Genomic DNA, 23,726 nt, shown 5'->3' with positions numbered 1-23,726 from the left:
GAGTGCATACAAGCTATATGAGGTCCAAATACATTTTTACAAAACAAACTTATTGTAGTGTACCATACAATACTTCTCTAGTGACTCTTTGGTCATGCACGCTCGCTCTTTCCTTCCCATGTAAACGTTTATCTGTGAGAAGGCCCTCTCAACATTGGCACTTGAGACTGGCAACGCCAAAACAGTCAGTACACAATTTGCTAACTCTGTCCACTGACCTAGCTTTCCATGTTAATACTGGTGCACCAGAAGATTACGATTCTCTGAGACAGGTTCTGCAACATACGCCTTGAACTGGGCGCATACACCCTCAGATATTGAAGCGGTCAACAATGAAGCAGTACTTCATTGAATCAAGCAGTAAATTCCCCTTTACGGAAGGAGCGACCCTTGACCCTGTTTTCCAGGCAGGTCGCTCTCCCCCCCCATCCAGCTGCTCCTCCCTCCCATCTCCCCTTCTTGTGGCGGCCGCTGCGCAGCAGTGAGAGCGCCCTTGACCCTGTTTTCCAGGCAGGTCGCTCCCCACGCCGTATTGCTTTGTGACTTATTTGCTTCTGCCACTTTATTCCCTGCCTTTGCCTGTGCTTGTTTTCCCCTCTGTGCCCACTCCCTCGCCGCTCCCGCTCCCCGCCGCTACGTCTCCTGCGGCCCCGCCCCCATTGGCCCTCTCCCCCCACCCAGCTGCTCCTCCCTCCCACCTCCCCTTCTTATGGCGGCTGCTGTGCAGCCGCGCAGTGGGCGCGCCAAAGGCAAGCCCCTAGACCCCAAAGACACCCCTGCACCCGACTGCACTACGATGCCAGCACCCTCCATGCACTCAACCCCGTACGAGAACACGCCTGCTACCAGGCCACAACGAAGCGCACCAATGACCCTTCTCCTGCCGGAACTGCAGCCTCACCAGCATCCAGCCCGTCAAACCGTCAAGTAAAGATCCCAACCACCTCCAATGCATCCTCTTCAAAGCCCGCTCTGTTTGCAAACACGCCATCGAACTCTGGGACCTCCTCGACTCCACCGCCCCCGACGTCGCCTTCTGACGGAGACCTGGCTGAACACCACCTCAGCACCAGACATCGCCGTCGCCATCGCCATCCCAGAAGGCTACAAGATCTCCCGCAGAGACCGCACCAACAGAGTGGGTAGGGGAATCACCATCATCCACAAGAACACCATCAGAGTCTCGACCAACACTGACGACACCCTCAACACCGCCGAGCACATGCACTTCCAGATACACACCGACCCCAACACCACCCTCAGAGGAACCCTCGTCTACAGACCACCCGGACCCGACCACAGTTCAGCGATCCAGCGCAGACCTCATCAGCACCCACGTCCTCGCCTCTACGGACTACATCCTCCCCGGGGACCTGAACTTCCACCTTGAGGACAACAATAACGCCAACACCACCGCCCTAATCGACAACCTCGGCAATCTCGGACTTAGACAGCTCATAACAACACCCACCCACGCCGCTGGACACACGCTTGACCTCATCTTCTCCGCAAGTCCCCACGTCTCCTTCAACCACACCACCGTACCCCACTGGACCGACCACAGATGCGTCCACTTCACCTTCAGGAAACCGACCACGCACCACCACACCCAACAGATGCCACGCCGCTGCTGGGGCAAGGTCACCGAAGACCAACTGACCACCTCCCTCGCCCTGAGACCACCCCTGACCCCACCGACCCGACACCGCCGCCCTCAACCTCAAACAGTGGATCAACAACTGCGCCGACACCTTCGCTCCACTCAGGACCCCAACCGCCAACCACTCCAGCAAGAAAGCTTCCTGGTTCACCGAAGGCCTCCAAGCGCACCTGTTGAAAATCTGGAAAAGAACTGGCTCCGCGAACGTACACCAAACAGATAGACGACCCACTAGAACGCCACCCGCAGACACCACCAGCTCATCAGGACCGCCAAGAGGACCGCCTTCAAGGACCACCTAGACAACAACGCACACAACAGCAAAGAGCTCTTCAACATCGTGAAGGAACTCTCCAACCCCAGCTCCAACACCAACAACATTCTCCCCTCTCAGGACCTGTGCGACTCGCTGGCCAACTTCTTCCACCGCAAGATCGCCGGCATCCACAACAGCTTCAACCCCACGACCCCCACATCCACCGCCAAGCCCACCACCCCCACGACCACCAGGCGCACCAGCCGCCTGAGCACCTGGTCCAACGTCAACGACAAAGACACCATCAAGACCATGAACTCCATCCACTCCGGATCCCCATCTGACCCATGCCCACACCACATCTTCAACAAAGCCAGCACAGCCATCGCCCCCATCTCCGGAAAACGATCAACATCTCCTTTGAGACAGCAACCTTCCCGGAAAGCTGGAAGCATGCCAAGATCAACGCCTTACTGAAGAAACCCAAGGCGGACCCCAAGGACCTCAAGAATTTCCGGCCCATCTCCCTGCTCCCGTTCCTGGCGAAAGTCATAGAGAAAATCGTCAACAAACAACTGACCCAATACCTCAGACAACTACATCCTAGACCCATCCCAGTCCGGCTTCCGCAGCAACCATAGCACCGAAATCCCCCTCATCGCCGCCACCGACGACATCACGACCCTAATGGACAAAGGAGAAACAGCCGCCCTCATCCTCCTGGACCTCTCAGCCGCCTTCGACACGGTCTGCCACCTAACACTAACAGCACGCCTCCACAACGCTGGAATCCAAGAGGAAGCACTGGCCTGGACCACATCCTTCCTCTCCGGCAGAACCCAGAGCGTCCGCCTCCCACCCTTCCGCTCCAAGACCACCGAGATCATCTGCGGGGTACCGCAAGGATCCTCCCTCAGCCCAACGCTGTTCAATATTTACATGGCTCCACTCGCCCACGTCGCCCGCCAGCACAGCCTCAACATCATCTCCTATGCCGAAGACACCCAGCTGATCATCTCCTTCACCGAAGACCCTCTCACCACCAAAGCCAACCTCCACAGGGGAATGAAGGCCGTCGCCGAATGGATGACAGCAGGCTGAAGCTAAATTCTGACAAGACGGAGGTCCTCATCCTCGGCTCCACCCCCTCAGCCTGGGACAACTCCTGGTCCCCTACCTCACTGGGAAAGCACCAGCACCCACCAACCACGCATGCAACCTGGGCGTCATCCTCGACTCCACCCTCTCCATGACCAAGCAGGTCAACGCCGTCTCCGCATCCTGCTTCAACACCCTCCGAATGCTCCGCAGGATCTTTAAGTGGATCCCCTCCGAAACGAGAAAAACCGTCACCCAGGCACTCGTCACCAGCAGGCTGGACTACGGAAACGCCCTCTACGCAGGAACAACAACCAAGCTCCTAAGACGGCTGCAACGCATCCAGAATGCCTCAGCACGGCTGGTCCTCAACATCCCCCGACGCAGCCACAACACCCCCCCACCTGAGAGGCCTACACTAGCTCCCCATCAACAAGAGGATTACCTTCAAACTCCTCATCCACGCATACAAAGCCCTACACAACGCCGGACCAGCATACCTCAACGGACGACTCAGCTTCTACAGCCCAACCCACAGCCTCCGCTCAGCCAGCCTCGCCCTCGCCACGGTCCCACACATCCAGAAAATGACCACCGGCTGCAGATCCTTCTCCCACCTCGCCACCAAGACCTGGAACACCCTCCCCCCAACCTTCGACAGACCCGAATATCTACTAGCAGCAGATTCAAGATGATCCACTACAAATTCTTGCACCAATTATATTATACCCCGGTGAAGAAACACCGTTTTCACCTGGCCGATGACGACCGGTGCGAGCGCTGTCACGCTGAGCGTGCAGGCTTCCTACACCTGGCTTGGGAATGCTCTCCTGTCCACTTATACTGGCAGAAGGTGACAGACGCCCTTACAGCAATGACCACGGAAACCATTGCTGCGGAGCTGATTATTGCACTACTTGGGCATACGGTCCACATCTCTAAAGCCTGTAGGAAATCCGTGGACATGGCCTTGCTCCTGGCGAAGCGCCGAGTGGCATGTCGCTGGGGAAGAGGTAGAGCCCCCAAATTCAAAGAGTGGCTGACTGACTTGACTTATTGTCAGGAACAACACATCACCTTTACCGAGCTACTGCCGATCTCTAGCCAGCCCAAAGATATCTGGAGTCCGTTGGTCGGTTATCTGCTTGCTCGGGCGGATGACGGCGATGTCCCTGCGGGAGGGTCTGTGGGTTATTAACTGAAACAGAGGCGTCTGGGACATCCGACCGTTACCTGCAGTTGCGTACATCACTTTCAGCTTCCCACATTGCCCCACATGATACCCCGCTGGCCATTCGCCTGCATGGCGCTTTCCCTGCAGATTGTCCACTGACGCTACACACACGGGGGTTGCCGTCGGACCCTTGCCTAGCGCGCACACCCCACTGCCCTGGCAATTCCACACACCCTCATTACTGGATCTGTGGTGCTGCACATCACCTATAACCTCTAGATAAACGAGTACCATTGTGACTGTACTGTGTTATTGCATTGCTTTGGAAGACCCTTGACATGTACTACCACATATTCGTCACAGTATTCTGCTCTTGAGTATGGCCGTGAACCCTCTGAGTTTTGTTCTAAAGTTGGGAACTGTTCAAAAGGACTACAAATAAACAAAAACAAAAAACCCTGTTCTGCTGCGGTACCTACTATGGTGCATGTCTTCTGTACTAACTGTCGGACATTTACTGTATGGTACAGAGTTGACGCTGCCGGGCCCCCGGGATGCCGGTTACACAGCTGTGTTCTTCCTGCTATACTATTGCTGCTCCGATGCATGCAATGCTGACGGCCTCGGGGTTGTAGGCACAGAAAGCAGTGTACTATCTATAACATTCAATAAAAGCAGTTTGAACGTCAATAAAAAAAATATTAAAAAAATATTAAAAAAACCTTCGACAGACCCAAGACCTGCTGACCTTCAGAAGACTTCTCAAGACCTGGCTCTTCAAGCAATAGCGGCTCCCACCTCCCTCTTCCCCCCAGCGCCTTTAGACCCTCACGGGTATGTGGTGCGCTTTACAAATCCCTTGATTGATTGATCTAGAGCTTGTACAGAGTTCTTCAATGAGGCTTCATTGACTTCAAATGCCATGGGTGGTGGTGTGACATTTCCATGCATCATTGCAAGCCAATTCTCATGCATTGTAAAATAACATTTCCTGAATTGCTCCTCAAAATTTATTTGCTTACGAAGTGGCAGGAATTTTAACATGGAACATGTTGCTGTGCCAAAGTCACTAAAAGTGTCACCCAGGTTATTCTCAAGGAGATGTTCCACATCCACACAAATTAGTTTAACTCTTGGTAGACCAGGGAATCTTCAGACTCAATTTGTTTATTATGTCCACCACACAAGTCATTTTTTCCTGTAAAAATCCAAGAACACACTAGAGTGTACTTATTTTCACAGCAATATGCAACCAAATATCCTCACATTTCTTGCCTTTTGGCATTACACTATGCAAACATTCTGTAAACGGTCACAACATGTATAATATAGCATTCACGGCCCTGGGACTGAGAACCACCAGCTAAATGACACAGTCAGGATGACTCTTTCTTTGATCCCACACAAAGCACAAAAAGAGAAATATCTGTGTTTTAGTTCCCGCCTATAATGAAACCAGGGACCAGAATGGACTATAAAGTCAATGGCATTCTTCATTAACTCTGAAGATTGTAAAGATGCTTTCAGCATACCATCTAGCAAGTGGCAAAGATCCCTTACAGGGAAGTACTTCAGCTCAGGTATCGATTTTGGGAGGTCATCACACAACTTTTTCATATACGTAGGTGAATTACTGCAAATACAAACAATATCACTGCAATCTTTGTTGAACTTGGTAAGAAATTTTTTTCAGCAGTATTCCAAGTGATCCTGTGTTCCATGTTTTCCACATGTCTGGTGTCATGTATTCACCACTATCCCAGATGCTTGGTTACAGCACTTTTTTCACATATACCTGTCACTATACCTTGCATTGAATGTTTAAAGCCTGGGGTGTTTGGTCATTCATCTACTATCAATTCTGAACAATAATTCACTAGAACAGGGGGCTGATGTATCAAAGGGTTTCACCCATTCTCTGTCTGTTGGTAAATGTGATGGTACATATTGGGAAAGATTCTTATGAAACCAGCCATTTTACCTCTCAGTGAAATAATCAAACGTAGCCAAAATATCAAATATCATTATATTTCCCGATTCGCTACAGTTTATAATATAATTATATAAGACCTAAAAACATGCTTCTAGCCCCTGATTCTTAAGACCCAAGACCACAACACTGAAACAAGCAAAAGGAAGAAGAAACAATATTTTAGTGACATCCCTAAAAAACAAAACTCAAGCAGAATAATGTTAGCCCAGTCTTTCTTGGTGCTGCCTTGTATAACAAAGTTACATTGTATTGGCCCCTTTGGGAAGAAATAAAAGTGACTCTTTCACTCATCTTTTCCTTTCTTTGAATAGCCTTTAGTTTGGGGTTGCGTAGGTGTTTTTTCAGTGTTTATGTGTTTACACTGGTGAGGGCTATTTTCCTTTCTGTGGCATTTTATCTGTTAATATAGGTTTAAACCTGAAACAGGATAGGCAAAATATAATCTATATTGCTTGTGTTTGGCATCTTTTAAAAGTGAGTTTGGAGGATGTCAGGGGCAGTGCGACCATTCAATGCATTGGGCCCTTGTGTCACTAAGATGTCAATCAATAATTTGCTTGGCAACCTTAGTCCGCCTAAAATTAATGGTGGGTGGAGGGGTTGGGCACACCCCTGCTTCATCCTCATCACTGATTAAGGAGGACAATGGTTCCCCAATCATAATTGTTGAATTACAATCACCTGCAAATATTTTAGGCCAGGTGGGATGTATTTTTTTTTTTTTTTTTGGAAAACCTATTCAGCCATACATCCCGGAGGCCAGGCAGCATTGTATCGCAACTCGGAATCATGTACGGAACAAGGCTCAGGAATAATCAGGTTTAATTTTCAATAGAGATATCCAAGGAACAATAAATAAAACCAAAGTACGAAACAGGTGGGATGTAATTGATCGAGCATGCCAATCAGCTGGTCAACATAGCCAGACTGTAAATTGTCTGGGAGGGAGTGTAGGTAAATATTAATGATAGCAATGTGCCTAAACTTAGTGGGATTGTCGCAGGATATTACAATGCCCAAAATGTCTTTGCAGACAGTTGGTTTTGGCTTAATCTGCTGAATTGGTCCATTTCTAGCCATATGAACGAGTCTCCAGATGTTATTATTGCCCTAATGCCATTCACTGCCGCAGCTTCTGATACCGCTGAACCTACAGCCCTCAGTTACGTTTCCTTTAAGCTTATATGCTCTACATTTCTGTGCTAGTTTGAAGAGTTTACAGAGCCTGGAAGAACTGATTTCAATCGTCTCAGTATTCAGCTCCCCCAGTACTATTTTTTGCTTTTTAGTTCTTCGAGTTTTTCATGTATCTGAGATAAATTAGTCCTATAAGTACCTGAAAGCAAATAGAAGAGTGGACGGTGTGTGAACCCCTCCCACCTGACATAGGACTCCACGAACCTGCTGTGCCAGGAAGCCATGTTAGCGTAGATTAGTTGCTTTAGTGTGTTTTATTTCTGCCATTCTGTTTGTCTGGGCTGTTGAGGATTTGAGTGAATGTTGTTGAATCTAGACTTTAACCCAAGTAACAAACGCTATAATCTTGGCTTCCTTGCTTCTACACATTGCGTGATCCCAAGCAAATTGCGTGCTTAGAAATACAAAATGCAGATTTGTACGTAATATAAAAAATAGGCATGTAATGTACCACAGAACTAAATTATGTCACTACGAAAGTAACTATGTCGAGTATGAGAGGAAAGTGGCTCTATTTCACTAATTTCGAGATGTTCCTGGTGTCTATGATCCAAAGTTGGAAAGTGTCTTCATGTGTCGCGGAAGTCTGGACATATTCCAGTGAGGCACTGAAGAAAGGTTCATCAGAGACGTAGAAGAGGTACTCTTGGGGTACAGGATAGCGCAGCAGAAATGCAGGAAACATGCAAGAGCAGGTGTACGGTGTAAAAGAGTGCACAGCATATTCTACATTGGTAGAGCAGTGAAACAGGAGAGAATGGGAAAGATAGAGAAGTACTGGAGAGGCGCAGAAATGGCCCTGACCATCTCAGTCTCCCTTCTGGATCCAATATCACCTAATATGTGGAAGGAATGGGCGGAGAATTATATCAGAGCCTATAAAAGATCAATACCTGGTGACAGGCGCAGTACAACAAGCCTGAAAGAAAGCTTTAATAACTATAGTATAGTGGCGTACAGTGCAGTAGTGCATAGTGGATTGGTGTAGAGGTCAGTGGCAAGGAGTGTATTGGTTTTGAGAAAAGTGGTGTGGAATGCATTGGCATGGAGTGCAGTGGCGTGGAGTGGTGCAGGGTAGATTGTGGCTAGTGGAAGGGTGCAAAGTTCAGTAGAGGGCAGTGGTTTGTTTCAGAGTAGAGTGCAGTGCACAGAGTGCAGTGGTGCAGAGTAGAGTGGTGTAGAGCGTAGTGTTGTATAGTGCATTGGTGTAGAGTGGTGCAGAGTAGAGTGCAGTGGCTACAGATAGGAGCGGTGTAGAGTTAAGTGGCAGAGAGTGCAATGTTGCAGAGTAGAATGAAGTGGCGTAGAGTGGACTGGAGTGGTACAAGGCAGAGTGCAGTAATGCATAGTAGAGTAGTGTGGGGGTAGACTGCATTGGCATAGAGTAGAGTGGTGTATAGTAGAGAGACGTAGAGTGAACTGGTGTAGAGTGGAGTGGTGCAGAGAAGAGTAGCACACTTTCATTACAGACAACATATCTTCAATTGAAATCACCATTACATTTGCACAGACATACAGTTTTACTGATAAAGGTATACAGCATAGAAACAATAATGTGTGGAAATGTTATCACCTTGTGTATTGTATTGTTTTCATCGTTTTAAAATATTTGTTTCCACCATACTTCAGAATGACCAAAAATGTACTTCATTTGACCTTTTCTAATTCAGAAATTTCTGCACAGTTCATTTACAGACTTTGAGATTTTATTTTGTGCTAGAAAATATATAATATCGTACAACATTCCTCAAGCACTCCCCCGGTGCCAGCATGATTGTCACGTAAATCCTCTCACTTGAAAGTCAGAGAAAGAAAAGTAAACACCAAACTACCTAGGAGATAGGCTGACATTTTACCTCTGTCTTTAAATGCACCGCAAATGTGACAAGATAAGAACAAGATTTACAGACCTGTTTTCAGAAATCAAACACTGGTGGACGAATACAATAAATAGGGTTTGGGCAAGGGAAGGATTGAACTTGAGCTGGACAGCCTAAAATAAATTGATCCAGCAAATAGAAAGTAAGCAAATGTGAGTTACAAACCACAAAGCCAATAGTAAACAACAGGTGGAATGCATTCTGAGGGAAGCTTTCCAAATGACCCCAAGATGTCATTAGAAAACCAGACAGCTGGGCTGTGGGGAAGGCTTTGAGCTAAAGTACCACAATCCTTGTGCAAGCAGCACAGTAGAACATCAAGCAAAAAATCAATCAGTACTTGGTTCATGCTCCATCAAAAAGGCAGAAAACTGACCAGTGAGAAGTAAAGAAATGACAGACCTCAAAGCCAACCAATGCTAAGTAAGGGGCGGGCTCTTTACCCGTTTTAAGCTTTTTTTCTTCACAAGTGGTTTGGTTTCAAATTGGCAGCACATGCGCTGTCAGGCTAGACCGAAAAAAAATGCACTCTCCTACATGATTACCAATCCAGTTTTAGGACCTGATGTGTCACTGAAGAAGCAATCACAAACAGGGACATAGCTTAGTAAGATTTGGGGGTGTGAATCTGAAATGTCCCCACTAAAAAGCAGTGGGTGGCAGGGTCAATGAGTGAGATGACCAAGGTTTGGGATGGAGCTTTTCCCCATGAGCAGCAGGATCAGTGCTGATTTCCATTAGGTGAGTCTATGGGGTTAATTTAGGGTTCAACGGACAGGTACTCTGTTGTGAGGGATTACCTGGTCTTCCAAACTCAAGGTTCACCCACCTACTTTTGAGCCGGGTGGTCTCTAGGTTTTACACTGATGGACTGAAATTTACTCCATCGGTGTAAAACTTACTCTGATGGCCTGACAAGTATGTGCCTTCGAAGGTAAGCCATCAGACGGTCTGCCCTATTTGGAGTGTATAGTCAGATAGCAATTTTATTTTTTCAAGAAGCCAAGACGGAGGAGAGGCGGCGGCCAGTCAGGCAGCCAGCCAGGAAGTGAATTGTTTTTGTCTCCTTTTTTTTACTGTCAGTTACCCCCAGGTATATCGTGGTATATATCCTGGCTGTGAGGGACAGGTAAAAAATAAATTATCTGCAAACCATTAGCGGAACCATCATTTGTGAGGGGGTCATTGGGTTCAAAACAAACTCCTTCTTTTCAAAACATAAAAAACTTTGGGTAAGTTTGACAGATCAGTCTGACAAACCTGTCCTTTGTTATTAGGAACTGCCATGATGGCAGTTCCTGCCAATGTATAGAGATGTCCACAAAGCCAGTGACCATCTCTAAATTTGGCAGGCGGAGTAAATACGGTATTTATTTACCAGGAGTGCAGATGATATTTATTTACCAAGAGCATAGATTATGAAATATGCAATACTAATGAATGGCTTCCATGTTACATTCATCATCTCGTTACATTGAAAGTAAACAAATCACAGGCCATTGTTTCCTAATATTGACTGTAGCTTTCTTTAGCAAACAATATATTATAACAGAGTGTAAGTCACAGTTACTATATCAGCCATAGTTGTTTTTTATCTCCAAAGAAATATCAAGTTTCAATTTATGATTGAGAATAGAAAATACAGAGAATATCAACATGTATATAATTAAGAATATCTAAAGTTTAGAAGTTTTTTTCTCCCAAAAACCTTATTGAACATTATGGCATGATACAAGTTACCATTCCATTAGGTAGCATAAAATCTGTTACAATCACGAATATAGTTGACACAGCTAGAGAAATATTGAACAGGATGTACCACGGCACAACATATCAAAAGGGAGATGTGGATGTTACAGCAGTGGAGAGTGTGGCTAGTCAGTCAGGTGTCAAGGGTCAGTCTGGTCAGGACCGTCTTTGGCAGTCTGGGCATCACTAATGGGGGATCCATCAGTGGATTCATCTGGGTTGGCTAGTTGGTGAAGGTAGGATATGAGAGGGTCCCATATATCTGGAGGTCAGTTTGCCACAGGGACCATGGTCCCAGAATTCGTCTAGGAGCGTCTGGAAGTGGACTGCATTGGCTATCCAGTGCTTGGCTTATGGCACCGGTTTGTGGCCCCAGTGAATTGCCACCCGGCGCTTGGCGATCACCAGCAGCATTCCAGTTAGTTTGCGATTAGCGTCTGAGATGTCCTGACGTGACCCAGAAGGCACAGTAGGGTGGCCACAGCAATCCGCTCAAGAGTGATATCACTGATTGTAGAGCACACCTCCAGCCAGAAATCAGAGACCTTGGGGCACGTCCCGGCCAGGTGTGCAAAACCTGCCCCGGGAGGGGAGCAGCGCGCACATCTGTCGGTGTCCGTCAGAACCATCTTGTGCAGCATTACAGGAGGGCGATCGTGTCGGTGTAGATATTTAAAATGAATGCGCTGTAAGCGATAGTTGGGGGTGAGAGACGTTTGGTTTGGTTACAGCAGTATTGCCACTGCAGGAGAGGAAAACCACCATCCAGGTCTGTGCCCCATGCGTCACGAGCATGCTTCGTATCTATGGGGGCAGCCGCCAGTGTGAGAGCGAATAGCCTTGTGACCACTTTTGCGTGGGGAAGTGGAGGAGTGAATATATTAAAGCGCGGAATTGGGCTGGGAGCGAGTGTAAAGGCAGGGTTATCGCTTTTGCATGTGGCCCTAATCTAATAATAGAGCAGCTTGTCGAGTGGTGCTGCATCATCAGAGAGTGTGAGGAAGTTGTTATTGGGATAAATGTCGGCGTTGGTACGGATGTCTAACTCTGCTGCTCGGCGAGCTATGCCTGCTGTCTGCAACGGGGGGAATGAGGGGTTGCTGGCAAGCTCCATTGAAGGTGCAAAGAGTACTTTAGCACAAGTGTATTTGCGTAGTCCATCCCAGGCCCAGCGTACAGATTCCACTGTGTCGATCTTGCCTCAAGGGATTCTGTGTGGTAGAAATACTGCTGTCTGTAGTGGCCAGGGAGAGGCCAGGTCTGTCTCAAATGGGAATATTTAAAAATAAGTATAGAAATTTTGGGAGCGCAATCATTTTTGCAATGGCTATATGCCCGGTTAATGATAGGGGGAGTGTTTGCCACGTGCCTATCTTGGTTTCAAGCCAGTCCATCACTTTGCCATAGTTGGACCTCCACAACTCGTCCATATCTCTGCTCAGCCAAATGGCCAGCTATCTGGTGGGAGTGGGACCATTCGCCCAGATGAATGGATAGCCTGTTGAGAACGGCTTAGTGGCATCTGTGATGGGGAAGAGATTTGCTCCAGTTGACCCGAACCCCGGGCAAGTAGCCGAAAAGGATAACCTGGTTATGGGAGCTAGATTCTCCTGTGGTTTGCAGATCTATATTGTGACGTTGTCTGCATACATACAGTTAACCAGGGCAAGGGATGAGAAGCCGGTGTCCTGCTGGGTATGATGCTGATGTGAGCGCGCCACCAGAATCAACATAGCAATGGCAAATAGCATGGAGGACAGGTGGCATCCTTTCCTAGTGCTCCTCGTGATAGCTATAGGGTCGGTAACCTACACAATAACCTTGATGCGTGCAGTCGGAAGTGTGTAGGGAAGCTGAATCTTTTGCACGAAGTTCAGGCTGAAGCCAAAACGGGGAAGAAGATTAAAAAGAAAAGGCCACTCTAGTGTATCAAAAGCCTTAGTGGCGTCCAGGGGGCTGTGGACGAATAGCAAGTGGTTGTTTGTTGATCCTGGCCCCACCAACATAACAGACCACAAATCCTTCTGTTACTAGCAGCCTGATTCATCAAAGGGCCGTTTTGCGAGTCAGTAATAGCGATTCATAAGGAATCGCTATTACTGACTTGCAAAACGGCATTCATGTAGGAATCGCAAAATAAAAAGCGATTCCTACATATTCCTTATTTGCGATTAGCTAATTGCTAATCGCAAATAAGGAATAACTGCCCATTCATTCCTATGGGCCAAAAGGCCCATAGGAATGAATGGGGAGTATTCCTTATTTGCGATTAGCAATTAGCTAATCGCAAATAAGATAGCGATTTAAAGGGTGCCAGGGGTGTCCAAAGGACACCCTGTAGCACCCCTTAAATGCAAATACAAACAGGTGTTGCGCACACACATGTCCAAAGGACATGTGTGTGTGCAACATGCAACTTAGAAAAATGCTTTTAAAAGCATTTTTCTAAGTTTTCGCTATTTACCACGAGGTTTGACCTCGCGGTAAAAAGCGGCCCGAAATTGCGAATTTGCAATTGAAAAATGGATGATGAATTGCATTTAAGGAATCTCTAATAGAGATTCCTTAAATGTAATTCTTCGCAAAATAGCGAAATCGCTATTACCGATTTTTGCATTTGGGATGATGAATCCCAAATGCAAAAATAGCGCTCGCAAAGGGCCAGATTCTCAGAATCTGGCCCTTTTGCGAGCCCTTTTCGGCTTGATGAATCAGGCTGAAAATCTGATGCTGGGAATGAGGAAAAAAGAAATATCTAAACCTGAAAGGATGATTTTGAAGGGCTGAAGCTGATTCTTATCCATGTATGTATGTATATGGTATTTATCTAGCCCAAACCCAGACAAAAGGGCAGCAGAGTGATTTAAATGATCTCAGGCTCCAGTCAAGGTTTTGCAGGTGGTCAGGCGTGAGAGAGCAGGCAGCAGAGGCGGCGAGGCGGTCCAGCTGGAGGCAGGAGCTCCACGATCCGCGATTCACAGCCCACAGCCACAACACGCATAACACACTCCGGCACGGTGCTCAGGGCAGAAGCGGTGCGGGTCGCCATAGGAGCTCCACGATCCCCTTACCCGTACGCCAAACAGAATACAGCACACCAGCATACCGCTTTGAAAACAGACACAGTGGGTGCGAGCCGCGAGCGGCAGCAGGCCTGCAGCCTGTAGCCTGTAGCAGGCCAGCGGTAAGCGGAAGGACGCCAGCCAGGAGGGCAGAAGGCTGTGGTCGGCCGTCACCGTTGCTGGCTGCGCTTTGCGCATCAAGCAAATAGAAAAGGCTGTGCCGGCCCCCCTCGGCCACCCTCCAATCGGGGCTTCAGCTCTCTAAGGCTGCCAGCCTCCCTGTACTTCTTGTGCCTCTGTGTCACGGCAGGGGCAGGAGCCACAGTTGAGCCACAAGTTTAGGTGCAGCGGAGTGACATCCGTGGGCAGTGAGATCGAGCTGAGCGAACTCTCCTGCTGCTCATCCCCCTAGTTTGGCAATCAAATCCTAAACCTACTGAGGATACTCTGAAAACAACGTCAGGGGCTTGCCCCTTTCAGGACACCAGTGGTCGTGCGCTCCTGGATACCTGGGTACCTGGGGACACTTGAGAGGCTGAGGGGCCAGGAAACTGGGAGCTGGGCCACGGAACTGGGAAACCTGGGCCCTGAGGATAACCGAGGAGGTGCCGGTGTAAGAGGAGAACGGAGAACGTTGAACGGAGGACGGTGCTCAGGACACAGTAGGCTTCACGGCGTAAGGTGCGTAAGTTGAGGCATCTTGACTAACTGACCTACTGGCTTTCCTTTTTTGTGTGCGAGCCTCCAAGCCTACAGCCCCTCCGGTCTTGAGCACGGCTTAACTGCTCACCCCCTTATCTCCTTCTGTTGCTGTTACCTGATCAGCCAGGCTCAACCACATTCTGGGTACGCCTCCCCCGTTCTCTGTCCTGTCAGGAGGTGTGCCCAGAGAGGCTCACTGAGAGCGGGAACTAGATATCAATCTTTTTTTTTATTTTTTTATTTTTGAAAACCTTTATTGTGCATAAAGAAAGAACAAATACGGGCCCACAACCGTCAGGCCGGCCACGATACATTTGGAGCACAAGTGCAAGCAATACGGTTCCCCAGCGGCATCAGGAGACATAGCAACTATCAATGGACATAACACAGAATGGAACATGTCGCCGAGGAGAAGGAGCATTGAAGGTTAATTTTTTTAAGTTTTTTTCGGTCAGAATAAAAGCAGTGAAGAATAGGAACGAAGGAGAATTGAGTCCGTACATGAGCTTCACGACATGAGCAGGCAGCAACAACAATGGAATTTAACCCCCCGGGAAATATGGCGGTGCAGAGGAAAACAACAAGAGCATCAGTCAGCATTTACGCCCCACCCACAGCGCCACCCACTCCCCGCTAACCCCTATCGCGGACCCAGAACAGAAACAAGATTAAGAAAGCGCAGAAAAATAGAAAAATAAGGCCCATAGAAACGAAATGAGGAAAACCAAATCTAACCCCCCACCTTACACCAATGCGGAGGCTACGGCCTACCCCCCCCCCCCCGGCAATGTGTCTGTCGCCCATTAAAGAACCCGAAATATAGACCAAGAAAAGAGGGAAGAGAGAAGGAAGATGAAGAAAGGAAAAAGGAATTTTAACACTTGAAATATAGGGAGGAAGAAAGAGTAAACTATTCTACCACTCCCAAAGAAAAGGGGGGATGCGGGGAGGAGCCCACCCAATATCGAGCCTCCCGGACTCTCCAGCCCTGTGCAACTCCTACGCCGTGCGGAGCAATAAATTCGAAGGCATACAATCAAAAAAGGAACAGAAGTAGTCACATCCAGGTTACCGAGTCAGCACATGGACCATCACCCCATCAGTAAAATATACAGCAGGACATGCACACCTCCACCCCACATGAGAATTTGCCACAATCAGCAACAATAACAGGATAAATTGCGAGGAGGCACAGCTTCAATACATGCCGATGTGGCGTCCCAGACCGAATCCCCACCAGACAGAGCAGCATAAGTCATCACCCATAAGCCCCTAGCCCTGACCAGACCGCGGACGACCCCTCCGCCATGACACCCGGCAGAAGTTCGCCTCAGATGGAACAAAGAAACAAGATGGCCCCCCTAGGTAGTACAAAAGCAGAGAGGAGCAAAATGGACGCCACCCAGCAAAAACAGTTCTCCTGTCCCCATGAAATATCATCGGCAGAGCAGTCAGGCATCGCAGAGCATGTAGGAGAGCCTGTAGATCACAATGCACATGGATAGCCAGTTGAGGCGTCGACTGCGCCGTAGACAAAGGCTGCAATGTCACGGAGGAAGTCTTCGATACGAGCAGAGAGGGAAACACTGTAGCGTTGCCAAAGGAGCTATCCACCATTCTTGTAGCCGGCAACATTGTATCCCAGGTGGAACTCCGTGGAGGTGGAGCGGCATAGCGAGGGGAACAGGTCGGTGGCAGAAGCGCCGCTGGATGAATCACAGTATCAAGCTTCCCAGACAGTACTCGAAAGTTCGTACACATCTCAGCCCTCAAATCGGCAAGCGCCACCAAGACAGTACTGTAGGTCACGTCAGGGGAATGTACCACCCTGACCGCAGTTTGAGGCGCGGTTCGCCATCCAGCAGACCGGTCCAGTGTCCGTTCGGCGTCACACTCCTGGGTCACCATGTAGGGGAACATCGCTTCCATGACGCCCGCCATCACTGTCACACGCACGGACAAGCCAAGATTGTGCAGGCGAAATCCTCGAGGGAGACAGGGTCCCCGGCCACCGGTTAAAAGCCCCCCCTGGCAAACTCAGGGCGGGGGCACAACAAAAGGCAGGCTCCGTCAGTCAGCTGCACACCAGTACGGGAGGGGGGGGGGCACGGCGCAACTCACCTGGGTACCCCTCAAAGCGAAGCGATAGCGTAGCACCAGTCAGTCAGGAGTAATCTTCGCAGAGGGGGCCAGGAAGCAGCGTCGCGCAACACGCAGTAAGGCAGATCGCCGGCCTCCCCACAGCTCGGCTGGGTTACGGTGCTGCAGCAAGCGCCATCTTAGCGGGGCCGCCCGGGTCTCAGCTCCAGGTCCAGGGGCGGTCGCCAGCGCAAATCGGCCGGTTCTCGGGCTGGAAGTCTGGTAGGATTTCCCAAGAGACAGCAACAACCTCGGCGTCCTTTCGCCGTCTTCCCACTATCACGTAAAGCCCGGATAGAAGGCAGGATTTATCGGTGGGAAACAAATGCACGGAGAGCCGGGAGACTACACGTCCGTCTCCCCTAGATATCAATCTTGAAAAATGCGACATTAGGAAAATGTTGCGGCCACAGCAGACAGCCAAGGTAGCCACTTCAACCCAAAACAGCCCGCAGCAACCCGCATGCAACAATGCGGTCCGGAAAGACAAGGCAACAGGAATCAGTAAACCCCGCCAAAAGAGCGAGGAGAGCAAATAAGAAGTCAATAAACAAAGATAGCCCCGAAACGCAAGCAAGGGCAAAAGACGAAGCCCACAACCTAATCTCTCCGCTCCTTACCACACCTGAACTCCCGTCAAGCGGGATGGCAAGCAGTACAAGCAGTTCAAGTAGCTCAAGCAGTGGCCTTAACATGCCTAAGTCAACATACCAACCGAAAATCTATACAAAATTGTCATTCTTAAAAGATGCTGGGCCGGTACTGTGCTTAACAGCAGTAAAGTAACTAACCTCCCGGAGCTGCTCCAACCTCTCAATGCACACCAAACGGAACATCAATTGGCACACCAGCAGCAGCAATGGCAGCAGTGTCAGCAGCAGGGGCCAGACTGCAGAAGCCTATCAGCCGCCGGTAAAAACTATGGTAGTGTTGGTGCAAGCCATAAAGAGAGAAAAGACGCATCAGCCATAATTAAGGAGGCGAGGACCCAGGGATTCAAGGAAGAAAATCGCCTGCGGTACGATGACATGAATCAATTGGAGATAGCCCTGCCTACAAACAAAGTGAAAGGCAATGAGCGCAGGCATAATACGTCCGGTCTGGCGGCGAGCCGCAGAGCAGCTGCGGCAGAGGGAGGAATCGAAGGCGGGGAGGAAAAAAAGGGGGAAAGCACCAACAACAGCACCCCCTATAAGTACATCAAGGATGGATTATTGATCAAAATGTTACCACAGCAATTGGGAGGAGAGGTGGAGGCTTCTGGAACTAAGAAGCATAGTCCAGCTTCTCATGGCTCCATACAGTGACCATACATGCCTCCGCAGACCAAAAAACAAGATAACCCTAATAATAACCCTCTTAATTTGGGCACTCTTGGACAGAAATCACCAGAGAGACTTGGGACACGCAAGCACCTGGAGGCACGCACAGTTAATCTGAGCACAGCTAACATGAGCAAAGCAGATAGCATGGACTCCAATATAATGATAAAAAACAAAGAGGATGAAAAATTACCAACATCACAAGATGAGCATGTTCAACTAAGACGGGCAAAATCTAATACCCAACACGTGTCAGAACGACGAAATAGCAGCTCTCCAAAACCAAACAATGAAAAGGATAAATCACAGGAAGAGGAGGATATCTGGTCCACTCTACCGCACACAATGCCAACATCTGAACGCATTGCAGTATCAATCAGATAAGATGGACCTCCAGCTGTCAGTCCTCAACTCACTCTCCATTTTTGTTTCTGGCATAGATGACAAGCTGGCTGACCTCTACAATTTGATCAAGAGGGCACAGTTGGAGACAAAACTCGCCCAGGCTAGCTGCACCTGCCTAACAATTGTGGACAAGCTAGCAACATTACCATCAGCATTGGATAATCTCCTTGTCGACATAAGGAGAGCAGTGCCAGCCCAACCAATGCTAGGCGTGGTCCACTCCAGCATTAGTGGACAACAAACGACTAAGCTAAGTAAAGTCCAAAGACCCAAAGCACAGGCTAAGCAAACTGCAAGTGTGGCACAGACATCAGACAACAAACAGTCTCGCAACGATGAGGACTCACCCTTATCAGGGCCAAACATCAGTGCACTAACCGAAGGAGCAACAGCAGCCCTGACAAGCAATACCACTAAACCTAGCAATCTCCTGGAAAAACAGGTACCGATTAAAGGGGCACAATTATCCTCCAAACAGCGGAGAAAACAAAGGAGAAAGGGGCAATACCAAAAATCCTTGCAGGCATCGCCATACAACAAGGATGGAATTCACAGAACCAGGGATGATCCAAGGGATGACCAACTAGTCTATTCATGTAGGCAGGGAGAAGATACGGCCCGGGTCGGGGAGAGAAAAAGAGTCCGACCCAGGAAAAAGGACCAGAAATCACTGTGCGAATAACTGCCAATGAATTGACTATGGATTGACTGGAGCAGAAACCGGGGAACAACAGCGGGAGCCCTGTAGGTGAACCACCGATAACAATAACAAAGGTCTGGGCACCAAATAAGGCAAAATCAGGCTCCGCTACTCCATTAACTAATGGGTCGAGGGAGCCAGTAGGAGAAAAAATAACCCCACAAAGCAGCACTGGCACGGATGGGGAGACAATTAAAACATCAGCGCCGAATATGGAGAAAGCTGCAGTAAGCAACAGCCAGCCACTCGGCTCGACTATGCCACCACGGGGGCCATCTATTATTAACAGAGATCTTAACAGTGACAGAGGCCATCCTGTACCAACAAACTGGGTACTCAGGTGCTACAACAGCAATCATGTTTCACCCAGAGTATATATCAAAGGGACGGGCTGATATACTAAATAGGGGCAACATCTTGCGTTTACTGAGGTCCATCAACACTCTAAAAAACATAAAAACTACCGACCTGGAGTCAGATGAGTTTAAAGAGTCACCCGATTGTCCAGGCTTAGAGCTAACGAAAACAGTATGGGCCACACCAGACCTTGCCGAGAGAGTCCTAAAGGAACAGAATAGGTTCAATGAATGGGCATTAAACTTCAGCCACTAGCAAAACCAAAGTATCCTGACCCCCTACTGGCCGAATCAAAGTGCCAAGAAGAAAAACATGGCTATGAACAACTGAGCCCACGATTATTCTCAGTATTGCGAGGGGCTCATAGTAACAGTATAGAGTACAGGGGTAATGGAGAACACAACGCACCTAGGGCACACGTGGACATAAGTAGATCCATACTGGAGTGGAGCAGGGTTACCAGGACAATAAATACCAAAACTGGAAGACCGTGACATTCTAAGCATAATGTACCCCCACAAAAGACCTTGTTGAAAATCTGTTCCTGGAACATCAATGGCCTGGGAGGCAAGACCTCGGACCCGGAACTGCTAACTTATCTGCAGACATTTGATATAATTTCACTCCAGGAAACATGGAGCATACTACCAACTGCACTGCGCGGCTTTAATATGCTCTACCTACCGGCAATCAGAAGCGCTAAATTCGGCCACAGTAAGGGAGGTCTAGTTACATATTTTATTTATTTTATTTTAATTTCTTATATCGCGCAGGAATCAATCCCATGAGGGTATCTCCGCGCTTTGCTAGCCAGGACGTTGTCGTAATCTTCCGGTGTATTAATGGGACTGAAATGCTTCCTGAAAGAGGAGTGTTTTCAGGGCCTTTCTAAAGGCAAGGTGATTGGTGTTCAGCCTCATTTCTGTGGGAAGTTTATTCCATAGGGCAGGCCCAACCGACGAAAATGCTCGGTCTCCCTGTCTCGCTCTTTTTGTTGCAGGGGGTTTCAGGAGTGCTTGGTTGCTTGAACGAAGTGAGCGGCTAGGTTGGTATGGTTCAACAGATTGGGAGAGATATTTAGGGCCATCCCCATATAAGCATTTGTGGACCGTGCAGCATATTTTGAAACTGATACGCTGCCGTATCGGGAGCCAGTGTAGCTCCATCAACAAAGGCTTAGAAGGAGTCCTAGCTGGCGCACCCATGACCAGCCTAGCCGCCGTATTCTGGACCACCTGCAAGCGACCTACTGCGTTAGCGTTTGCTAGCGTCAGCAGGCCGTTGCAGTAGTCTAGGCGGCTAGTAACCAGAGCCTGCACGAGTGTCTTCCTGTAAGTATCAGGAAGATAGGGAAATACTCGTCTTAGGAGGCCAATGGTATAAAAGCATAGTCCTGCTATATGATTGGTATGCTCCTTGAGTGTCAGTTTTTGGTCAATTTTAACCCCAAGATTTTTAACATGAGGCTTAGGTGTAGGGACTGGGCCCAAGTCCAGCGGCCACCATTCAGGGGACCAGAGAAGATTCGCTCTGCCGAAGAGCATAACTTCAGTCTTTGTGACGTTACATTGGAGGCAATTTGCGGCCATCCAATGTGACACTGCCCTCATACCCTCAGCAAAATTTGCCTTGACCGTAGGATCAAGGGAGCAGAAAGGGTAGAGGAGCTGGGTGTCATCAGCGTAAGAAACTGGTGTGAACCCATACTTCCGCACAATCTCAGCAAGGGGGGCCACATATACATTAAACAATGTAGGGCTGAGACATGAGCCTTGTGGCACCCCCTTTGTGAGCGCCTTCGAGGTGGAACAATAGGGGCCCAAGCTGACAGATTGCGATCTCCCGGAAAGGAAACTCTCCAGCCAAGACAGTGCTGAGCCTCCAATTCCCACTCCCTGCAAGCGGCTGAGAAGGATATTATGGGACACGGTATCGAAGGCCGCAGACAGGTCCAACAGCACTAATATCATAGACCCTCCTCTATCCTGTGACATTTTGATCTTATCAGTCACAGATAGGAGGGCTGATTCAGTGCTGTGGTTGGGCCTGAACCCAGATTGTGATTGGTCCAGGCCCCCTGTCGCCTCGATAAATTTGGAAAGGATGGTATTGACGTGTTTCTCAGCCAGCTTGCTAATGAACGGGAGAAGGGAGATAGGGCGAAGGTTAGAGAGTTCTGACCAGGGAAGGGTAGTGTTTTTTCGTATAGGGTTCACTACCGCCTCTTTCCAAGGTTGTGGAAGTTGTCCCTCGGCAAAGGAAAGATTTATAAGTTTCCGAATAGTGGGGCCTAATGATTCCACCAAGGGGGAAATCATTTTTGCAGGGATCAGGTCAGTGGGGGAGCCTGTTTTGATGTTACCAATAAGGGTAGTTAGATCTTTTAAGGTAACTTCTGGAATTACATGGAACGTTTTGTCAGGGATTGTTGGGGGGAGAATCCTAGGGGCCAAGATTTCAGAGGGACCTGTAACTTTCATGATTTTCTTGTATATCCCCTCGATTTTTTCTTCAAAGAACTGGGAGATATTATTGCAGAGTTCTTGAGTAAAAGCATCCGGACTCTCACATATAGCAGGATTGGTAAAAGTCTGTATGATTTTAAATAACTCTCGAGTGGAGTTGCCTGCCTCAGTTATTTGGGAGGTAAGACTAACTTTCCTTGCTCTTTTAATATTTTTATAGTAGATGTTCATAGCTGTTAGATAACGCACTTTATCTTCCTCCTTATGTGAACGTCTCCATAGTTTCTCCAGCTTCCTGCATCCCTGTTTTTCTATTTTAAGGGCCTCTGTGTACCATGCTTCCCTTTTAGCTATGGTAGGTTGTTTGACTGCTTTCTGGGGAGCCAGAACATTAATGGTTTCCATCAGGGAGGAGTCAAATTTTTTAAGAGCTGTCTCAATGTCATCAGAATCTGTAAAGACTGGCTGTTTCCAGACCTGAATAAACCTATCTGGAGTCACTTTGTGCCATGGCCTGCGTTTGATAGTTTGCATGATGGGGCGGTTAGTGGGTTCAGGTAGATGGAGAAAAGAAAAATCTAACATTTTGTGGTCCGACCAATAGATATATTTAGGAGGGTGACAATGGACATTAGGGAGAGTGGTAAAAATTAGGTCCAGAGTATGGCCACCTGTATGAGTGGGGCCATTATTACGAAGATGAAGGCCCAACAAGGCAAGATCTGCCAGAAATGTGATAGTGTCAGGATGGTCTGCAACATCAATATGAAAGTTAAAATCTCCCAGTAGGATACAATTTTCATTTGTTTTCATGTGTGGGGCTAAAAATTCGGTCAAGGCTAGGGAGAACCCAGCATTTGATCCGGGCGGGCGATACACTAGTGCTCCTTTCCAGTGAACCTTAGGGCTAACTTTTAAATGAAAAATAATTATTTCCATAGTGGGTAACATTGCTTGTTCTAAAACCCTAATGTTCAGACTGTCTTTATAAACAATGGCGATCCCGCCTCCTATTTTCTCCAGTCGGTCTTGACGGAGAATTTTATACCCCATAGGTATTCCCAGGGTGATAGTTGGAGTAGTGTGGGGTTTGAGCCATGTTTCAGTTATGAAACAGATCTCGGGCTTTATACTGTGTATGCAGTCCCAAAGTTGCATATAATGCTTTGGGAGAGACCTCACATTAAGTAAAAAACTTTTCCAGCCATCTAAAGTGTCTATATCATTGATAGGCTTCCCAATAATGATGTTACAGTGAGTAGCCTGGAAACCACATAGTAAACAGGAAAACGGCCCTTCAGGGCAGACGGACAATCTGTTGGTACATCTATGTATGTCCTGGGGTTGTAAGGCAAGGAGAGTATGCGCTGAATACCTTATAATGGGGGCAGCCGTGTCCATAATGTAGGGGCAGAGTGGCAGGGTGGCGGGCCCCTGGCCCCGTCCAGTCACGGACGGGCGCAGACGGGCAGCTCTTTGGCGGGGTCTTCGGCGGGGCTGCGCGCGGTCGCTGCGCGCTCAGGGAGGTGCGAGGGCTAAGTAGCCCTGCGTCCAACCACTAGAGCGC

At 48.5% G+C, this 23,726-nt stretch overlaps 1 protein-coding gene across 1 annotated transcript in view; it reads left to right on the top strand.

Annotated features, from left to right (window-relative positions):
* Positions 1–23,726, top strand: part of CIROP (ciliated left-right organizer metallopeptidase) — a 163,787-nt gene that overhangs the window by 37,497 nt on the left and 102,564 nt on the right. The gene's annotated exons all lie outside the window — the stretch shown is intronic.

This window comes from Lissotriton vulgaris, chromosome 5 (assembly GCF_964263255.1).
Source record: "Lissotriton vulgaris chromosome 5, aLisVul1.2, whole genome shotgun sequence".
In the NCBI taxonomy this organism is placed as follows: Eukaryota; Metazoa; Chordata; class Amphibia; order Caudata; family Salamandridae; genus Lissotriton; species Lissotriton vulgaris.
Note: the sequence above shows the minus strand (reverse complement) of the source record. Positions and strands in the feature narration are given on the sequence as shown.